Consider the following 21,723-nt stretch of genomic DNA (forward strand, 5'->3'; position numbering starts at 1 on the left):
ATTCAGTGCTGGGGAACTACTACCCAGCAAGGACCAATGGGGCTACTCGTGGTGCAGCAGTCCAACTGTTCTAACAACATTGATTTTGAACTCTGCTCTCTGTATGGAGTTTGCATGATCTCCCCTGATTGCAAAAGTTTCCCTCAATTGTTTAGTTGTTTCTCTGACACCCCAAAGACATGCTAGTTGGCAGATTCATTAGCTGCTGTAGATTACAATTATAACTATTCCTCGTGGTTCGTGGGGAATGGGTGGATGGGTGGTGGAAGAAACTTGTTAGTTGGTGGTGGCCAATTGTGAGAGAATATTTTACAAGGGATTGCCCTGAGAACCAACTTAGACTCTGAGTCAATTGGCTTAATGTCATGAGGAAGAATGGATAACAAAGACCAATGGAAAATGTGGTACAAGATTTTAGCAGCAAACAAGTATTTGGAGAATGGGTTCTGTCAAGCATTCAAGTGGCAAATCTGAACACAACCATTCAAATCGGTGATGGACACAAAGCTGGTGTAAATCAGTGGGTCAGGCAACATCTCTGGAGAAAAGGAATAGGTGATGTTGCGGGTCGAGACCCTTCAGACTGAGAGGCAGAGGACTCGACAGGCTGGTGAGGTAAAAGCATGCGAGATATGAATACCAACTTTAGCTTGGTCAGAATGCTAAACAATCCGCTTTGGTTAGATTGGCACAGCAGCAGAGTAAGCCACTTGGTACATTTCAATTACCTCTCCACTGGAAATGGGAAGAAAGTTGCTACCAATCTAAACTGTTTACCTGACTTCAAAGATCACAGCCAGCAGCAATTAACCAGATTTGATACTGGACATAATCTTGTCAATTGAGCCCAGTTGCCAAGTTATTTGTACGGTTTTTATTCCACAGTGTAATTACTGACCAATCTTTATTTTCATTTGGGGAAGTAAAAGCAAAATGGGCTAAAATGTGGGGATGGTTGACCAAAACCTGTGTGATTTATTAATTGTTGTGATTCTTTTGCATGGGCAAATGTGGCTTTGTACAGACGGGGAAAAAAACAATGATCTCATTGGGGAACTGGACTGGAGCTTAATACATATAACATGTGTTGATCTAGCTCTGCTAAACTGGATAATCCTCCTGACCCAGTTTGCCCAGTGAATAAATGCTCAGACAAGTTACAGTTTGATTTAAAAGATTAAAATATTGGCAGTCGTTTCATGTTTTTGGTGTCTATATACCTTTATCACTGGCTTCCTTTGCCATCTTTACACCATTCTCTCTGGTGCTGTCATCAATATGTTGCTGCCTGGCAATATTTCCTCTGTTCACTCTGCATTAAGTTTGCAATCCCATGATGTTGATGCTTCACACAACTTGTCTCGCCCTGCTTGGTGTAATACCAATACCACAGCATGTCTTCTATGCATTGATAGTGTCCTTCACTGTTGGTTCACTGTATCCTGTTGTCTTCACTCTGTGCTATTTGGCATATATTGGACACTTGAAATTAAAAGCTGATGCTGGAGAGACTGTGCATGTCAGCAGTCATCTACGGAGGGAAGCTGTTTCAAAGATGCTGTCAATCCTGCTGAGTACTTCCAGCAGCTCTGCTTTTTTTTTTTTGCTGATTTGATTGTTGGAAGTTTAGACTCTGAGGTATGTCTTTTTCTATGCCAACATCAGCAGTTCCTTGTTTCTACCTAGTCCCGTAGTAACTCGGCTGGGTCATGGATAGGTGACGTTTCGGGTCTGGGGTAGAGGCAGGCAGAAGTACTGGATGAGGAGGGGGCAGGACAAAGCCTGGCAAGGTGGATATAGGTGAGAGGGTTTTTATTGATGGGCAGATGGTTGGACAAAGACCAGAGATGAATAGACAAAGGATGTGAGGCAAGGATAGAAGAGATGAGAATTGTGAAGCCAGTGGTAAGAATTAAGATGGGAGGGGAGAAATGGATGTGAGTACAGGTGGGGGGGGGGAGGTTTGATTAGTTTCCTGAAATTGAATAATTCAATGGTTTTTTTGGGGGCTGTAAGCTTCCCAGGTTACAACAAAGTTCTGATCCTTCAGTCTGCATGTGGTCTCACTCTGGCAACGTAAGAGGTCGGGGACAGAGGGGTCAATATGGAAATGAGGGGACAATTAAAATGGTTAGCCTGCGGGAGATCCAGAAGGTGGACCGAGCGCAAGTGTTTGGTGAAACAGTTGCTGAGTCTACTCTTTGTCTCGTCGATGTAAAGGAGGTCGCATCGAGATCAGTCAGACACCTCCTTATACTTGCCCCTTGAGCCCACAGAGGGGTCTGTGACATCCAGCACATTCTGGCATTTCTGCCATTGCCATGTGATCCCACCACCAGTCATATCTTCCCATATCCACCACTTTCTGCCTTCCAGAGACCGCTTCTACAACTCCTATGTCCACTAATTCCAACCAACCCTTCCCGAGGTTCTTTTCCCTGAAACCGCAGGAGATCTAACACCTGTCCCTATACCTCCATCCTTGCAGCTATCCAGGGACCTCAACAGTCCTTCCAGGTGAGACAAAGGTTCATGTGCACCTCTCAGCTCATCTACTATATACAGTGTTGCTGGTGTCTCCTTTACATCAGTGAGACTTGGACATCTTTTAGCCAGGCATTCTTACTCGGTCTGCTGGACATCCCAGTTGCTAGCCATTTTAATTCCTTTTCCCATTCTCATAATGACCTTTCTATCTTGGGCCACATGCAAATTGGAGGAATTACACGAGGGCAGTGACAACCCAATGATATGAACATTGAATTCTCCAATTTTTGGTAACTTACCAAATCCCCTTCCACCTACATTCCTTCCTCTGGCTTCACAATTTGAAATTCTTCTATCCTTATCTCACACCATTTTGTCTTTCATCTGGGAGCTTTATCCAAACATCTGCCTTTTAACCCCTCCCCAACCCCCCTCATCTGCATCCATCTATCACTTCCCAGGATAGACAAAAAAATGCTGGAGTAACTCAGCGGGACAGGCAGCATTTCTGGAGAGAAAGAATGGGTGACGGTTTCGGATTGAGACCCTTCTTCAGACTGATCAGAAGGGTCTCGACCCGATGTCACCCATTCCTTCTCTCCAGAAATTCTACCTGGCCTGAGTTACTCCAGCATTTTGTGTCTATCTTTGATTTAAACCAGCATCTGCAGTTCCTTCCCACACATACTATCATTTACCAGGCATAGTCCTGCCCCTCCTCTCTTCTAGCTTTCTGCCCACCCACCCAAATGCAATCCATCTGATTAAGGGACACAACACAAAATTCCACCTATCCGCGTTCTTCAGCAATGCTGCCAGATCCACTGAGTTACTCCAGCAATTTATCTTTTCCTATATGTGGCGAATGATCTTTGGACATGCATTGCCTGGGAACAAGTTTACTATGTGTAAAGTGCCAGGGAATATTCATAAAAAGCAGAAGCACAATGAATGTTTAAGACTGCAAATTATCTCTTTATAGTAACTGTATAACCATCTGGCCACTATCTCATTTCTGATGTCCTTATTGTGTCGATGTCCTTTGTTATCTCTTCCCCCCACTTGTCATCAGTTGTCATCTGCTTTTCTCTGTGGAGCTAATTTAATTTTTGTTTAATGCCAAAAGCATTAACATAATTAAAAGTCTTGCATCTAAATATAGGGAGAGTGTTGATCAGTGTGTGCAGTAGAAATGGTGCACGTGAAGCAGATTTGAAGTGTAATGTGCTGCTGCCCTCAGTTACAAAATACTCGCCTGCTCACACGTGACAAAAATCAGGTATTTCAGTTGACATGAAAATTGGTACTTTCTGATAACGTCAGCTAAAATCAGTCTGGTTGAAAACTTACCCCATTTTGTGTGAGTGCACATCAGAATATTTTTCTTTTCCTTTATTTAGGAGTTGTACATGGAGGTCTTTCACTCGTTTGATGTCTCCTTAAATGATGGGAAGATGCAAACATACATTTGAGAGGCAATCCTGTCAAATAAACACGAGATACCACACATTTACCTTTGGTGGTTCCCATTATCTGCTCTTGGATTCATAGATTTTTTTTTAAGGTTTAGTTTAGAGATGCAGCGCGGAGACAGGCCCTTCAGCCCACCGAGTCCGCACCAACCTGCCATCCCCGCACACTAACGTTCTCCTACACACACTAGGGACAATTTACAATTATACTAAGCCAATTAGCCTACAAACCCGTACATCCTAGGAATGGAGCCAAACAATGTGGAAATATGTCTCTCAGCCCTTATTGTCCACACTGACCAACATGTCCAATCTACACTAGTTCCACCTGCCTGCATTTGGCGCATGTCCTCCTAAACCTATCCATGTCCCTGACCAAATATTTCTTAAAACATGAACTTGGTGAAATGCAGAAATTACCAACCATCCCATTTTCTCTAATTTGTAATTCCATGTTTAATTAAGCTAAATTGCCTAATTATACGTTTTGGTTTTTTTTGCCAGTGTGCTTCGAATAAGTCAAAATAAGGTCTAATTTTATTTTTTTTAATTTTACCAAAAAGTGTGAATGCATAATTAAAGATTAATGTTTGAATATTTATTAACGACAAAACCCGATGGTAATTTCTACTTGTGAAAGATAGACGCAGCCAGCCACTGGAGAGGAGCTAAACATGTGATTAGGATTCTTGTGAGAAAAGGGTAAATAATACTTTGTTAAATTATGTGGGGAAGGGGCTGGAGTAAATGTGCTTTGGTCGGTCAAATATTAAAATATCGGAGGGCTTTTGCTGCAGGGTTTAAGGAATGAAAATGGTGTCAATTTACAAAGACTTTGTACTTTAAGCAAGGATACGGCAACAGGACAAAGAGGTTTTTGTGTTATTCAGTCTTTTTTTTAATAGTGTACCAAAGATATTATTGTTTTCTCGCAGAACCGAGTCAGTTAGTAATACTGGAAACACTGTATCATTGTGATCGGATAGCAAACAGTTTGTATTGGGTAATGCATTAAAAAAAATCTATAAAAACATTGTAATCTGCGACCTGCCTTTCCATGCTTGCCCCTGGTATGTTTCACAAATATAATAATTTAGGTTCTTTTATAAGAGATTGTAGAATTAGGCCATTCAGCCCATCAAGTCTACTCTGCCATTCAATCATGGCTGATCTATCTCTCCCTCCTAACCCTATGCTCCTGCCCGATAACCTCTGACACCTGTAATAATCAAGAATCTATCTATGTCTGCCTTAAATATATCCACTGACCTTTGCTCCACAGCCTTCTGTGGCAAAGAATTCCAAAGATTCACCACCCATTCTTACCACTGAATGTAACTGATAATGAGAAAAACAATTCATCTTCTGATAGGCAAGCAAAATCATTTTAAATTATCAAGAGAATTTAAAATACACAATTTTAATGCTTCATAATTTCATATACTTCTATTGGGTCTCCCCTCAATGGTTCTGACGGTCATAGCTATTCCCTGTTTATCCTATTTATAGCATTGAAAGATGCTGAAATATAACATTAACCTGCAATTTATGAATTGGCAGAGTACGTTGAAGGGCTGAAGAGCCTAAAGCAAAAAAAATAAACTGCTGGGAGAGAAAACAACATGCGTGGAGGCAAAGGGATGGTCTGTGTTTCGAGTCAAAATCCTGCATTAGAGTGTATAGGGGGAAGGTGGGCAGTATAAAGAAGTGAGAGGGAGGGGTGAGATAGAGGCTGGTAGGTGAGAGTTGAACAGAAGAAAAAAAAATCAGGTGGATCAGGGGAGGGAGAGCCTCTCTCTACCTGCCTCTAACTTCTCTGTTCATAGGTAGTCAGTCATTCCTGTAACAGTTTAAAAAGTTGTTTTCAAAAGTGGGAACTGGACGCTTTTCTGCCTGTTGTAAAGCAAAAATAGTTGACTACAAATGCCGTTATAAATAAACCATGTTATAAATCTGCTGTATTTCCACTTGACAGCATGAACTGAGGTTGCAACTAAATGCCTGTAAAAGACTGTATTCGGCTCCACCAGGAACGTATTGCACATCTTAAAGAGAATGAGCAAATGCAGAATGGAAACCTTGTATTTGCTGCTCGACTTTTGTCTGCGGATATGTATTTGTATCACAGTTGCCACATTTTCATTATCGGCCCCTCTCCCCCTTTTAGAACCCAGCTGTGTGAATTCCTGCCATGTCGCAGAGGGATGGTAATGAATTTTATTTGAAAGACAATGAAAATATATCGGAGGTTATAATTTGACCACAGGACAAACAGTGCATTTCATTTCTCTGTATTCACTCAACTGAAGTTGCTCATTAAATAACGTGTTCAAGTGCACTGCACAGCATGTATTCTGACCTGGATCTTCACTACAGTTCAAAGTGGGTGCTGCGCTGTTAGAAGGGCCATCTTTTTGATAAAGACCGATGTATCTTCAGTGGGCGTAAAGAATTTCAGGAATCTATTTGAGACGGAGCAGGAGATTTCTGCCTTTTTAGTCAGGGGAATGAACCACGGACTACATGGCAACAAGGCACTGTCTTGTAGCAATTAAGGCTTCACCCACGCTACAGAAAGGCCATGTTGAAGATAATCAACAGGAAACCAGGAACAATATGAATTATTTTGCATAGATTAATTATCTGTGGTAATGAAGGATGCTAGTGAAAATCCTAAGATCTCTCATGCCCTCTTTATCCGTTCTTGCCGCATTACTATTTGTTCCCATTCCCCGGCCAAGCCTTGTTTTAGTTATCCCTGCTGTAATAATTGAAACAATTACAGAATTTCCTGTTCAATGCTGGGCTCCAACCAACTTTCTGATCTGCTTTATTGTTCTTTCTTATTACAAAGAGTTTTATGGGAAGTGGACTGGAAGGTAAGCTTAAATGAGATTTTACATTTGTCATCAATTGCCAACCTTATAAAACCTTAACAAAATAACTTAGCATTTGGGATATGCATTACTCGGAGAGATTTTAGGAGCACATGGAAATTTAACAAGTGTCACACTACGGGTGATGTCTTAAATTATTCCATGTCGGGGCACGTTTGTGCCATGTGCATTGTTTCTATAAAATGTGCAGATGTGCAAAATCTTTATTAAACAGGCCCAGCAGCAGCTGTGGAGAAGGAAACAGTGCTAATACTCTAGCTCCCCTCATCATGTATTGTCATTGGCCCAAATAAGCGAGTTCAGTATCTCGATAAACGCAAGGAATCATGGGATTTGTCAAAGGTCATTTGGTATTTTATTAAAAAGCGATCGCAGCGCTGTATAAACTGTGTATAAATTGTTAACTATTCTACCAAGGAATTAATCTGGAATTCTGTCAACTCAATAGTTTTCTTTCCTGTTCTGCTGTTCACACACTACTTTCACAGTCCCAGTTCTAGTTCAGTTCATTAATCTGCAATTATGAGATATTCAAAAAGTTAAAGAATGTATTATATTCATTTAATCCTTAATGTGTTTGCTACTGGAATCAGAAAATATTACTTGTGTTTGAAACATTTTCTTATCTTTATTCATAATTTATGTGTAAAAATATTTAATCTCAGGCAGACAGCGACTGTATCAGTGTGATGTGGGCTGATGCTTTACCTACAGGTGGTGCGAATGTACCGTTAAGGCAAAGATTCATCTCCGAGGAAAACTGAGTACAGGGTTGGCCCTGTGAAGGAGCCGCCAATCTGATATAAGACATTTAACTGCGAAATGCCTGCCCTGCCCTTTAGTATTGGATCGATTGAGTCTGAATGAGAAAATGATCCAATTACAGGTATAAACACTCATATTACGGGCTGGCTCCATGTTTGCCCACTCGCTAGGGCTGGTGGTGCTTCCTTCAAAGGGAGCGATAAAAGGTCCCGTCAGCTGGGGAGCTACGACCCACTCCTGAGTGAAGCCTCTAGTTTGGCTGCGGTTCAAATGGTTGCAAATTCTCATAATTATCACTGCCCGGTCACCTGGACCCAGCTCCCAACTGTATGTCCTGACAGACTGGAACCAACCCCAGAGGTTAAAGGGACAGCATCTTTATTTAAGCTAACCCACCTCGAAAGTTTAACCAGCCTGTTCGAATCCAATCTGAACTTTCCAACCTACCCCCACACAGCTCATTCTCCTCGTTTTCGTCAATCCAGGAAGGTTGTTTAGATAGGAATGTAAGAACAGTCTCAAATTGCCTGACCACACAACTTGTAATTCGTGTAAATCAATATCGAATTTGAATGGCTGTGACTCAGGCTAATGCCAGGGATTTGATAATTGACAGGTTCGTTCCAGGCATTCTTGCGTTTTCAAGGCTGGTGCTGTATTGAGTCAATAATTTAAATAGAGATTTGTGGATTTGTGCAGCATACAGTGCGCTGTGGCCTACTGCTGACATATTTGATGGAACATATCATTTATTTATCATAGAACATAGAAACTATTGCAGGAGTAGGCCATTCGGCCCTTCGAGCCGCACCGCCATTCAATATGATCATGGTGATCATCCACATCCCGTACCTGCCTTCTCTCCATACCCCCTGATCCCCTTAGCCACAAGGGATCTAACTCCCTCTTAAATATAGCCAATGAACTGGCCTTACCTACCCTCTGTGGCAGAGAGTTCCAGAGAAGACCCACTCTCTGTGTGAAAAAAGTTCTGCCATCTCGGTTTTAAAGGATTTCCCCCTTATCCATGACCCCTTGTCCTGGACCCATCGGGAACAAAACTAGCTGTCCAAATCTAAGAATTTTGTAAGTTTCTATAAGATCCCCTCTCAATCTCCTAAATTCTAGAGTATTCTATCTCTTTCTTCACAGTTGACATCCCAGGAATCACTGGTGACCGTCTCTGCACCAGAATGGCAATAATCCTCGGATTTGGAGACCAAAACTGTACGCAATACTGGTGTGGTCTCGTTACACTGTTTTGCAGCGTCTGCAATCTTTTGATTTCAATATTTAATATGATATACAGTTTGAATTTTCAACAAGGACCTGTGCTGTCATTGCTAGATGTTTGAAGCAAGCTGTTGCTGCTCTTATTTACTTAGTGTATTACGATTCTATTAGAGTTATACAGCATGGAAACGGGCCCTTCAATCAAACTGGCCCATGTTGACCAAGATGCCCTATCTACACTAGTCCCACCTGCCTGCATTTGGTCCACATGCCTTTCAACCTTTCCTATCCATATACCTGCTCAAATGTCTTTTAATTGTTGTAACAGTACTTGCCTCAACTACCTCCTGGTATATTCCATATAACAACCGCCCTTTGTGTGGAAAAAGTTGCTCCACAGGTTCCTGTTAAATCTTTTTCCTCTCACCTTAAACCTATGGCCCCTATTCTTGGTAAAAGACTATGTGCATTTACACGATCTATTCCCCTTTTATATAGCACTGGCTGGTTTTCCTTTGATGCTTGCTGCCTTCAGCTTTCCCTGTTTGGCCCAATGCTCCAAGCAATTGCTCTCACCTTGCCTTGGGAGCTCTGGAAAGCAGCTTACATTTCCTTTGCACATATCTGATTCTTTGACATCATATTCTTGTCTTTCCTAGTTCTAACAGTCTTGATTCCACTAACAACATAACTGTATGAACACTAAATTCTCTAAATTTAGGTAACCCCACCAATTATTTATTTTTACTTTTCTTTACACTTCGCCCTTCTTTCTTGCGACCAAATGCCTCCCAACCCCACCCCCCTCATCTTGGTGTGCAACCAACTCTCCACTATCCCACCCCCTCCTCCTCTTCCACCCCCTCCCTTGGGCTTCACTTTTCACTCTTACTCATCTTCTCTCCTTATCTGACACTCTTTTGTCTCTCTTTCATCTCCGACCTTTGTCCAACCATCTGTTAATCAAAACCCTCCTCAGCTATATCCTCCTCTCACTTGCCAGACTGTGTCTCACCACCATCAAGAATACATCTAATGTATTCAAGAGAGTTAGATATAGCTCTTAGGGCTAACGGAATCAAAGGATATGCAGAGATAGCAGAAACAAGGTACCGATTTTGGATGATCATCCATGATCATATTGAATGGCGGTGCTGGCTCGAATGGCCGAATAGCCTACTCCATCACCTATTTTCTATGTTTCTATCTTAGAAACAGAAACATAGAAAATAGGTGCAGGAGTAGGCCATTCGACCCTTTGAGCCTGAACCTCCATTCTTCTTGCTTCCAGCTCTCTCCCACCTTCCACAATCGTCTGAAGAAGGGTCCCCACCCAAAACGTTGCCTATCCATGTCCTCCAGAGATGCTGCCTGACCTGCTGAGTTACTTCAGCACCTTGTGTTCTCCGCAATATTCCAGCATCTGCAGTTCCTTGTGTCTATGTAAGACATTAACTCTGTTTCTCTTTCCACAGATGCTGCCTGACCTGCTGAATATTTCCAACATCTGATGTCCGTACTGTTTTGCATTTCCAGCATCCATAGTAGTATTTTGACTTTAGCTATTGCACGGCATCCAAGCCTTTGTTAATTCAATTCAAGTCAGACATATTAAAGTACAATAGGAACCTGGTCCATTGGGGAAGTGTAGGAAGGAATTGCAGTATCTGGTTTAAATCGAAGATGGACACAAAAGCTGGAGTAACTCAGCAGGTCAGACAGCATCTCTGGAGAAAAGGAATAGGTGACGTTTTGGGTCGATACCCTTCTTCAGACAGAGTTAGGGGAAAGGGAAATAAGATATACAAGGTGATATAGAGAGATATTGAACAAATGAATGAAAGATATGCAAAAAAAGTAACGTTGATAAAGAAAACTGGCCATTGTTAGCTGTGGTCTAGATGAGAACAAGTTATTCAGATAATGAAACTGGGGAATCCACTCAGGAAGTACCTGTTTCATTTATGGAGCTTCTCTAAGGATGCTGCCAGAATCAACAAACTCACGACTTTGGGATTATTGGATAAAGCACATATGCAGTATTACACCTATAATGTTGCAGCTTCTCCAAGCTGCATTACTGTTGTTTTTCCCCCTGGTGTTTTTTCTTAAAACTAATTATTTACTCTCTTCCCACCCCCTCTGCTGGTAACTGGACTCCTGCGGATTTTCTGTTTCACAGCCCGCAGTAACTTTTCAACGGCAATTCTCCACGTGCAGGCCTAATAAGCACAAGTTGTGAATTTTTACAATCCTTTCCTTGGTTTAATTAAATGATCAGATGGGATCTATCCCCTGGACAAATTGAATGCTAATTTACATTGCTAACAGATGCATTATTATGAGCAGCTGATGTTTCCTCTAATGTTTTTCCTCCCCCCCCACCACTATTATGACAGTGTCAGTGTGCTAAGCTAATCACTCAGTTTCACTGGGATTTTCTACATTTAAACTGGTCTTTAGAATCAAGCTTTTATATTTTCATTGTGAAAATTGTGCTCTTCTGATGCAGAATCAAGAGTTAATATACCACTTCTTGCAAATACTGTTATCCAGGAATATTTAATTATATTTTGGTATACAGCCACATTAAATTGATCTAAAAATCTTGACTTCAAAGCAATTAAGAGATTGAAAACTGGTGGTGGATGGAGTTGAGCAATTCTGTTTTAATTGAATTTTAACTTAAATGGAAGAGCTTGTGAAATGTACGTATCATGTTTCAAATTGACATGGCTGTACCGAAGAAAAAGTGAATTAAAACCTCCAACCAGCGTGGGCAGGATTACCAGGAGAAATTATTACAAAGGATAACTTCCTCTGATGAGCTTATCAAGTTCTTATTTCCAGTAAAAAATATTTTGGAGACACACCAACCTTTGGTGGTTTTATAAATAAGTACATTAACTCTTAGAGTGAAAATCCAATGTGTTATTTAAAACCCCCCCAGTGATTCAAATGAAATGTGACAAACAGCAACAGCACATTTAATAAAATAAATATCATTGACACGCTGATAATTATTGGGTAAATCAACAAAAGGAAAATATTGCCTCCTAATCATAAGCTACTGTTCTTGTGCTGTAGTTTTCTATGGTCTATGTTTAGCATAGACATTGTGGACTGAAAGGCCTGTTTTTGTGCTGCAGTTATCTATGATTTATGTTTGGCATAGACATAGTGGGCCGAAGGGCCTGTTCTTGTGCTGTACTTTCTATGTTCTATGTATTTGTCAGCTGTTCATAATACTACATCTTTAATCAAAACAAAGCTGTATTATTTAGTACTACACTTTGCAATATGAAATGTGACCTGCTGCTGCTGCTATGCTTGATCATCTTCGCAGGTGGACCCTCGTGATCAAAGATGACTTGCTTTCATTCCAATTTTGCGGGTTCCAAGGAGAGCGATGAGACCTGTATGGGAATCTTTTACATATGAGGCTGATCGTGTGGGTGGGACATTAGTTTTAGTTTTTAGAGATAACAGTGTGGAAACAGGCCCTTAAGCCCACCGAGTCCGCGCCAACCAGCAATCACCCATAAACTAGTTACATCCTACACCATGGACAATTTATAGAAACCAATTAATCGTTAAACCGGCACGCCTTTGGTACGTGGAAGGAAACGGCAGCACCCAGAGAAAACCAACAGTCACAGGAAGAACAATAGACAATAGGTGCAGGAGTAGGCCATTTGGCCATTCGAGCCAGCACCGCCATTCAATGTGATCATGGCTGATCATCCCAAATCAGTACCCCGTTCCTGCCTTCTCTCCATATCCCCCGAGTCCGCGTACAAGCGTACATACAAACTCCGTACAGACCACACCCATAGTCAAGATCGAACATGGATCTTTGGCTCTGTAAGGCTGTAACTCTACCACTGCGCCAGTGTGCTGCACTGTGGTACGATTCTTCTGCCCTTTATCGGGAGGTTTGGTATAATCCTGTTGCATGGTCTTGAGGTTCCCAATACCATTCTGAATACTCCTCCTCCACTTTGACCAGTCAGGGGCCAAGTATTCATTCCCAAGAGTCTGGGGCGATGAGTGCATCCACGAACTTTTTCCTCTATCTGAAAGCTAATCTTTTCCCGTAAAAGAGCTTGGAACAGGGTCTGTTTCAGGAGTCTGACGTCGGTCACATAAACAATGCGCCTGTTTAGTGTAGCTGACGGAGTGTAATGAGGACCTCCTGTGCAGCAATATTGATCTAAGATCAAGAGCTGCAGAAAATGTAACTGCTGTAACAAGACTAGCTGCTGTTTGATAATACATGCACCAGTCTTGTAATTCACATAGCATGTAGCAGCTGGAAAGTCTGCAAAGATTTAAATATGACTGGTAAAATTTTAATCTCATCCTGTTAAGAATATTAGGATTGACACCTGCTGGAACGATTTCAAATCCTGAATTACACTATCACTTTTTCAAAATTATCATAAGACATGGGAGCAGAATTAGGCCATTCGGCCCATCGAGTCTGATCCGCCATTCATTCATGGCTGATCTATCTTTTTTATCTTAACCTCATTCTCCACATGACCTTTGACGCCCTCACTAATCAAGAATCTATCAATCACTGCTTTAAAAAGACCCAATGACTTGGCAATAAATACCAAAGATTCACCACCCCCTGGCTACAGAAACTCATCTTCATCTCAATTCTAAAAGGTACGTACTTTCATTCTGAGGCTGTGCCCTCTGGTCCTAGACTCTCCCACTACTGGAAACATCCTGTCTCTGTGCATTCTACCTCGGCCTTATAGCTAAAGCAACCTGAGAAACTTGTGCTTGACTATATTTTTCCTCCCAAATGGCTCATTTAGTAATTTTCCGAGCGTACAACAAGGTGAATAAGGTCTGGACAATTGCTGAAGGGATTTTGACAACCAATGCTTAACAAGCCTTTGCTTGTACAACTCTATAATCATTGCAATAGAAGCCTGATGTGATTCTAGATTAGCTAATAGAGAGTTTAAAATGTTGCTTTAAACCTACAACATTTTTTTCATCTAATGCTTCCACCTTTCACTGAGATTAAAGCAGCCCATTGAAAATTAAATATTTACACATTTTCGATAGGGCTATGAAAACAGCACAAGCTGTTCTAATGGAAATTACGTTTTTATGTAATACTGTTAATTATGGACTCTGAAAATCATAATGATTTTAGTGTTGGAGCAGCTAATCATCCCATCGAGTAGTACAGCCCCATGCAAGAGCGATCCAGCGAGTCCCACTCTATTCTTTTTCCACGCTCTGCAAAGTAATTATTCCCCTTTAAGCATTTATCCAGTTCCCTTCAAAACACAAAATTAAGTTTATTAAACAAAAATTGCAGATGCTGGAATTCTGAAACAAAAACAGAAATTGTTGGAAAATCTAAAAAGGGGTCCTGACCCAAAAAGTCCCCTATCTAGGTTCTCCAGGGATGCTGCCTGACTCCCTCAGTTACTCCAGTTTTGTATACCAGTCATGGCTTCTTTCTCCCTCTGGCTGTAATTGCCAGATTCCAACCATTCTCTATGTTGATAGTGTATCCTAGCGTCATCTTTGAAGTTTCTCTCAATCTACTTCGCCTAAACCATTCCTGATGTTAACTGTCTCTATCAGATGTCCTTGCACCTTCTTCCTCTGTTCATATTTTAGAAGCAGAATTAGGCCATTTGGCCCATCAAGTCTACTCTGCCATTCAATCATGGCTGATCTATTTTTCCCTCTCAACTCCATTCTCCTGCCTTCTCCCCATAACCCCTGACACCCGTACTTATCAGTCTCAAGGAGACCAGTCCAAGCTCTACCAGTTTGATCATAAAATTGTTCATATGTTTAGTCAATCATTTCTGCACCCTTTAAAACCTTCACATCATGCCTAGACGTGACTCCAGTTATTGCTGCCCTAAAGTTTTTAATTATTAAAAATAGATTAATTGTGTCTTCTTCGCTCCTGCATTCTCGTCTCTTTATTGTAAAGGTCCCCACCCCCTAGATGTTTAAATTATTTTGTCCATCTGCCCAGCCAATTTCAACAATCTATACACATCTAGTTTCAGCACAGCATCTGTTCCATCAACTTTTCCAATATCTTCCTAAATTATTTACCTATTCCACCAATTTAGTCTGTTTCTGACTCCCACACAATTGAACAGATTTCCAAATGTTGTGCATTCTGCATATTATAAAGTCATGCCCTGCACACCCAAGTGTCATATGTTCAGAAATAGTGGATCTAGCACCTGAGGTGCTGGCTTGAAGGGCCGAATGGCCTACTCCTACTGACTCTATTGACTCTAATATGTGTTGTCCTCTTCTGGTTACAACTGTTCACTAATACTCTCTGTTTCCTGTCACCTAACCAATATTGTTCATTTTACTTCATTGACTTAAATCGTAATGACAAATTCATAGCATGTTATCAAATATTTCTGAGAGTTCTTTTGCCCAACATCAACTGCATTTCCCTCATGGACTCTGTTATCCCCATCAAAAAATGCTGGTATTTTACTTGAACGCGATTTGCCTTGAATAGGTATTTTCCAAATCATCCCGCATATGTCCAAGTGACTGCTAATTCTGCCCTTAGATTATCCTTTCTTAATGTTTCCCCATCGCCAAGAATAAACTGACTGGGTTCTGTAATTTGTCCTTGACGTATAGGACGCAATACTGGGATAGCATAGATTTAGTGTACGGGTGATTGCTGGTTGGCACCAACTCGGCGGGCCGAAGGGCTTGTTCTACGCTGTGACGTTAAACTAAACTAAATTAAATCCAAATCACCATTGAAAAGGTGGTAATGAGCTACCTGCTTGAACCACTGTACCTTTGGTGAAGGTGTGTTGGTGAGAGAGTTTCAGGATTTCAACTCGTCTACAATGAAGGGAAACAGTGATATATTTCCAAGTTTGGATGGTGTGAAATTTGGTGGGGAAACCTGCAAGTGGTGGTGTCCCCATGCACCTCTTGACTTTGCCATCCTTTGTGGCCTCACGGTCACAGATTTGGGACATACTCGGAGTGAACCGGGGTATGTAACTATGGATGGTACACACTGCAGCCACAGAGTGCCAGTGACTGAGTTATTTTGGAATGAGGGACTTAAAGTCTTTTTTAAAAAAGCTCTTAAATTTATTATCTTCATCAGTAAAATATAATCTTACTAAATGGACCAATTTAAAAATGGATAAAAGGCTCATATTAACACAATATAATGTACCATTAACAAACCTTTTGGTTTATAGCTGTTATAAAATTATAATTCCTTTGTATAAAAGATTTGACATTTATTTTTGTCTATTATAAAATGTATACATTTTCTACACCATATGATAAGGTAAAGCTGGAAGCATTGATAATTCATCCAAAACATTCTGAATGGGCTAACATTTGTGAACAGTACATCCTTTCCTTTATGATTTATACATTTAAAATGGCTCCTGTGAGATTAGCTAACCTTTCTCCCAGTTTTGATGTACGACACGGGCAATGTCATCAACACTGAGATGGAGCTATTAAGGCTGCAATGTGGGAATGATTTATCGGTCACTTGTCCATTCCCATTAATGAAAAACTGAATTAACCCAGAGACAAGGTAATAAACATTGCACTTTGCAGAACTATCTGAAGATCTTTAGTGAGTGTACTAAAAACTGTACTATCTCATTAAAGTGATTTATCTGATCTTTGCAAAATTATTGTAGAATTATTTATTTTCCTGTAAGCTATTTTCTCACAAGCAGAAGGCTATATTTTACAATAATAAACCAGACTTTAGCCTTTTGGAGATAAATAAATATACTGGCCTCTCCCCTAGTCGTTTAACCTGTTTCTCGGCTCTCCATATTGTATCTCTCTTGAATAAGCGAGTTCAGTATTCCGACTGCTCATGCTCAGGTCATGGGTCACTCGCGATAAACATTCTCGGCAGCGGTGCTGCTGCGTGGGTGCAGACCAGCTTTTCGTCCGTGGTCGGGATTGGGCCCGGGTCTCTGGTGCTGCTGAGTTGTTGCTGGGCCGTCCCCGTCCCCTCCCGGGTGTCCCGTCCATGTCCGAGGGCGGCCAGGGTGTTTGGCGTCGGCCCGTTGTGGTGGCGCGGGCTTGCAGCTGGCGTGGAGCGGAGGCGCTGGCTCTGGCTTGGCTCTGCCTGTCCCGCCGGTCAACCGGTTGACCGGTGGCCCTGGAATGGCGGGGCGCCAGCCCGTTGTGGTGGCGGCCCAGAGCTTGCAGCCGACATGGAGAAGAAACGCTAGCTCCATTGATCAGTGCTGGTGTCCCATCAGGACAGGCAGAGTTGAGCTGGAGTTGGTGCTTCTTCTCCGCGCTGGCTGTGGGCCTGGAATGCCGCTGCGTTGGCAGTTCGGCGGCGCCAGAGGCCCGGGTTCGATCCTGGCTGCTGATGGGGCGCGGGTCTCTGTGCATGCGGCAGCACGGTTGCCGGGGGTGTTTATCGCGAGTGACCTTTGACAAATTCCATGATTCCTTGCGTTTTTCGGAATACCGAACTCACTTATTCACATCTTCCCAAGCCAACAATGGGCCCACTAGGGCACCATCCTGCCGGAGGTTATTTGTGGCTGGCTCTGGTCTTTTCTTCTTGCTTCTTGTTCCTCTTCTCCCCCACCTCCAATCCCTTACTTTCAGTCTGAAGAAGGGTCCTAACCAGAAAGGTCACCTATCCTGTTTGCCCAGAGATGGTGCCTGACCAACTGAGTTGCTCCAGCACTTTGTGTCCATCTTTGGTATAAACCAGCATCTGCAGTTCTTTATTTCTACTGAAATTCACACCAAGCTAAATTTCAACTTAACCTTTCACTTTCAGGTATTTTAAACGGGTTGTTAATATTTCCTGCTTTTAATGTTATTTTTAGAACGTGCTTGTCTATTTCGAGATCAAGTTTATACGATCAAACTGTCAAAAAACTGAATTGGAGACACAAGGAACTGTAGATGCTGGAATCTTGAGCAAAACACGAAGTATTGGAGTAACTCAGCAGGTCAGGCAGCATCTGTGGAGGGAATGAATAGGCAATAATTTCGGTCGGACCCTTCTTCAGAGTCTGGATTCGAAAAGTCGTCTGTCCAGTTCCTCCACAGATGTTGCCAGACCTGCTGAGTTACTCCAGCACTTTGTGTTTTTTACTCAAAAAAACATTGTAGGTAGGATTGAATTTATCAGTTTGAATTAATAATTATTGGGGAAACAAAAGCCTTGAGCTGTATCTAATTTTTTTTTTTTTGCAAATAAAATTCTGTTGGCTATGATTGCCAACACTACAAGTTTTTTTTTTGCAAATAAGATAGAGTGCAGGGCTTTTGTTTAAACAATATTTTTGCTTGAGCAGTCAAAATGAGAGCATGATGATGCAGCGGTCAGTGCTGAAGGTTCAATCTTGACCTAGGTGCTGTCAGTACATAGTTTGCCTGTTCTCTCTGACAGTGTGAGCTTCCTCTGAGCTTTCTGATTTTCTTCCATGTTGTAAATGTGTGCTGACAGTTTGATTGCCTCCTGTGAACCACCTCTTAGTTAATGGCTAAGAAAGAATCAAAGGGGAATCTGATGGGGATGTGTGAGAGACGGAGAATAAATATAGGGAAGTAAGAGGGGGAACGGGACTAATAGGATTGCTCCCCAGAGCCGCAATGAATTGAACAGAATAGCCTCCTTCTGCATCATTATAAATAAAAAATGAGGTGTGGTAGATCAAATTTGTGTGTGGTTATATAATAGAATAGTCGTTACCATCACTAGAAGAAAATTCCCTAGGATAGTAAAACTACAGGCAGCAGTGTGCTGGAATTATTATTTAGTTGCAATTTATTAGAGGGGACAGTCAAATAGTTGGATAAACTGTCAAAAATCTGAATTGGAGACATGAGGAATTGCAGCTATTCCTAGTGTTCCTAAGAATCCCGTCGGAAACTGTAATTTAAGCCTGCAGAAAGCCTTCAGGAACATAGAAAGTGTTGTGGTGAAATTAAAAAGGATAATTACAAAAGCAAAGAGGGCATGGAAAAGTACCACAAGGTAAAAATGATTTTTTTTTTTACTTTAAAAAAATGTGAAGATGTTTCATCGGAACACAAAAAAGGAAGTGGAGGAAAAACAAGGAAAGAGAAAGGCTTTCCCAGACCTCCCTGTGGGTGGAGGATGAGGATAGGCTGTTTTGCTGAATGCCTGGCAGATAGCTGCAAATCCTCCAACGCTTTTCAGAGGGATAGATGTTTGACTCCGGTTGTCAGGATTAGACGGTTACCATGGCAACGGCCACTTGTTGTACCTACATACCATATAATCACCAACCTCACCTCATCCACCCCCAATGCCTCCCCCTTCCCACCCATACTACAGAATCAACTCAATTAGAGAACGCAAGATGAAAAAATAAAGCAGATTTCTTGAAATTTAAGCCTACCGTTGGTCGTCAGAGAACAATGTTTAACCTATCCAAGTAATTTTAATTTCGGTAGAAATGTGAATATTTTGACAAAAATCTTTTAACTGCGGACTGAAATACAAAATATGGGAAGGTATTACTTGATGCATTTACAGTTGAGGAGGAAAGCAGTCTTCTGTTCATAAGTTGTAGGAGCACAATTAGGCCATTTGGCCCATTAAGTCTACTCCGCCATTCAATAATGGCTATCTTTCCCTCTCAACCCCACTCTACTGCCTTTACCTCATAACCCCCGATGTCATTAATCAAGAACCCATCAATCTCCGCCTTAAAAATATCCATTGACGCCCTCCACAGCCATCTGTGGCAATGAATTCCACAGATTCACCACCCTCTCGTTAAAGAAATTCCTCCTCATCTCCTTTATGAAGGTACGTCTTTTTATCCTCAGGCTGTGCCCTCTGGTCCTAGACTCGCCCAGGAGGGAAACATCCTCTCCACATTCACTCTATCCAGGCCTTTCACTATTAACTGTAAAACAGGGGAACCATAACGACCTGGAGGATGTGTAACTGCTGCTTAGTTTACAGGGAAATGCAAAAGCAAACCTTCACTGCAGTTACATAAAATCAATTACGAAATATTTTATTTTTCATTTAAATAAAGAATCACAAGTTAAAATCAAAAACTAGTTTGAAACTACTATTTTGTGTTGACCATAATCTAACATTGTAAATATAATAAGTTTAAACAAGAGATTATTTCAGGTAGTTACATTGGCCAAGCTGCAAAGACTGGGCTGTTCAACCCATTACAAGGTTAAATATTGTCACAGAGAAAACTTCACCATTAGTATTAGCAGCTTTGGGGCTAGAGTAGAATGAGCCCTTGACAACTTAGCAGTTTTAATGACTGAAAATGGGCTTGTACAAACTGATCACTATTACAGCATCATATTCGGCAGAGATATTGTGGGCTGAAGAACCTGTCCCTGTGCTGTACTGTTCTATGTTTTATGCAGCTTGTTACAGTTATAGCATCATACAGAGATAGAGCATGGAATCAGGCCTTCAACCCACCCACTTCTTGCCAACCATCAAGCATCCAGTTACATCAATCCATCCTAACCCGTTTTATGCTCCCCGCAATCCCATCAACTCCCTTCAGATACTACTACTCATTAAGGGCAATCAATAGCAGGCAATTGACCTACTAACCTGCACATCTTTGGAAAGTGGGAGGAATCACAAGCCCTCAGCGGAAGGTGCAAACTCCACACAGACAGCGTTTGAGGTCAGGATTGAGATGGGGTCACTAATGCCATTGAATGGATCTCTCCTCTTCCCAATTTCCTACTTCCCACGGTGTATTTGTGGCATTTACTGACACTGTTGCTGATGCAGCATTCCAAAAGGAGAGACTGAGTGTCTATCAGCCCAGATGATAAACAGATGACTATTTGCCACAGTCCAGATGTAGTTGACTAACTACTACTATCTCCAGACTCAGGATCAAAGTACCTCAAACAGTCTCAACACAAACAACAGATGTCTTTGAGAAGTGCCATGCCGATCAATACCATCATCTCATGGTTTTCATTTGCCAGGTGAAGCCATATAAACTAGCGAAAAATAAAAAAAATCATTTCTGCCAATATTTCCTGGCCGGTCACTCTTCACAGATGCATTGATCATCAAGTTGCATTTCTGGTTACTACTTCAACAGAAGCAGGCAGTAAACAATATTTCTCATGGTTTGCTCTATTTTAATATACAGAATTTGTCTACAACCATTTGAAATTCTGAGGCTACAATGATACTCCTAACTCCTTCACAGCAGACAGGGGCAGCACGGTGGTACAGCGGTAGAACTACTGCCTTACAGCAGCAGCGATCCAGGTTCAATCCTGACCACGGGTGCTGTCTGTACAGAGTTTGTATGTTCTCCCCGTGACCTGCATGGGTTTTCTCTGGGTGCTCCGGTTTCCTCAGACACACCAAAGAAGCAGAGGTTTGTAGGTTAATTGGCTTTGGTTAAATTGTCCCTCGTGTGTGTAGGATGATGTTAGTGTACAGAGATCGCTGGTCGGCGTGTACTCAGATACCGCGCTCTATCTCTAAAACTAGACAGGAAAAGGCAATGAAACTTTCCTATAAATTTCTACTATTAAATGATGCGTGTTATGAGAAAATGTTATGGCTTTAACAGTGATAGAAACATAGATACATAGAAAATAGGTGCAGGAGTAGGCCATTCAGCCCTTCGAGCCTACACCGCCATTCAATATGATCATGGCTGATCATCTAACTCGGTATCCTGTACCTGCCTTCTCTCCATACCCCCTGATACCTTTAGCCACAAGGGCCACATCTAACTTCCTCTTAAATATAGCCAATGAACTGGCCTCAACTACCTTCTGTGGCAGAGAATTACAGAGATTCACCACTCTCTGTGGGGAAAAATGTTTTTCTC

At 41.6% G+C, this 21,723-nt stretch overlaps 1 long non-coding RNA gene across 1 annotated transcript in view; it reads right to left on the bottom strand.

The window, feature by feature from the left end:
• LOC129705084 (uncharacterized) overlaps window positions 1-21,723 on the bottom strand; it is a 34,557-nt gene that overhangs the window by 2,548 nt on the left and 10,286 nt on the right. Inside the window, exon 5 of the long non-coding RNA XR_008724849.1 lies at window positions 3,838-3,925. This is a non-coding gene — a long non-coding RNA (uncharacterized LOC129705084). The remainder of the gene's footprint in view (window positions 1-3,837; window positions 3,926-21,723) is intronic.

This window comes from Leucoraja erinacea, chromosome 17, assembly GCF_028641065.1.
Source record: "Leucoraja erinacea ecotype New England chromosome 17, Leri_hhj_1, whole genome shotgun sequence".
Classification (NCBI taxonomy): domain Eukaryota; kingdom Metazoa; phylum Chordata; class Chondrichthyes; order Rajiformes; family Rajidae; genus Leucoraja; species Leucoraja erinaceus.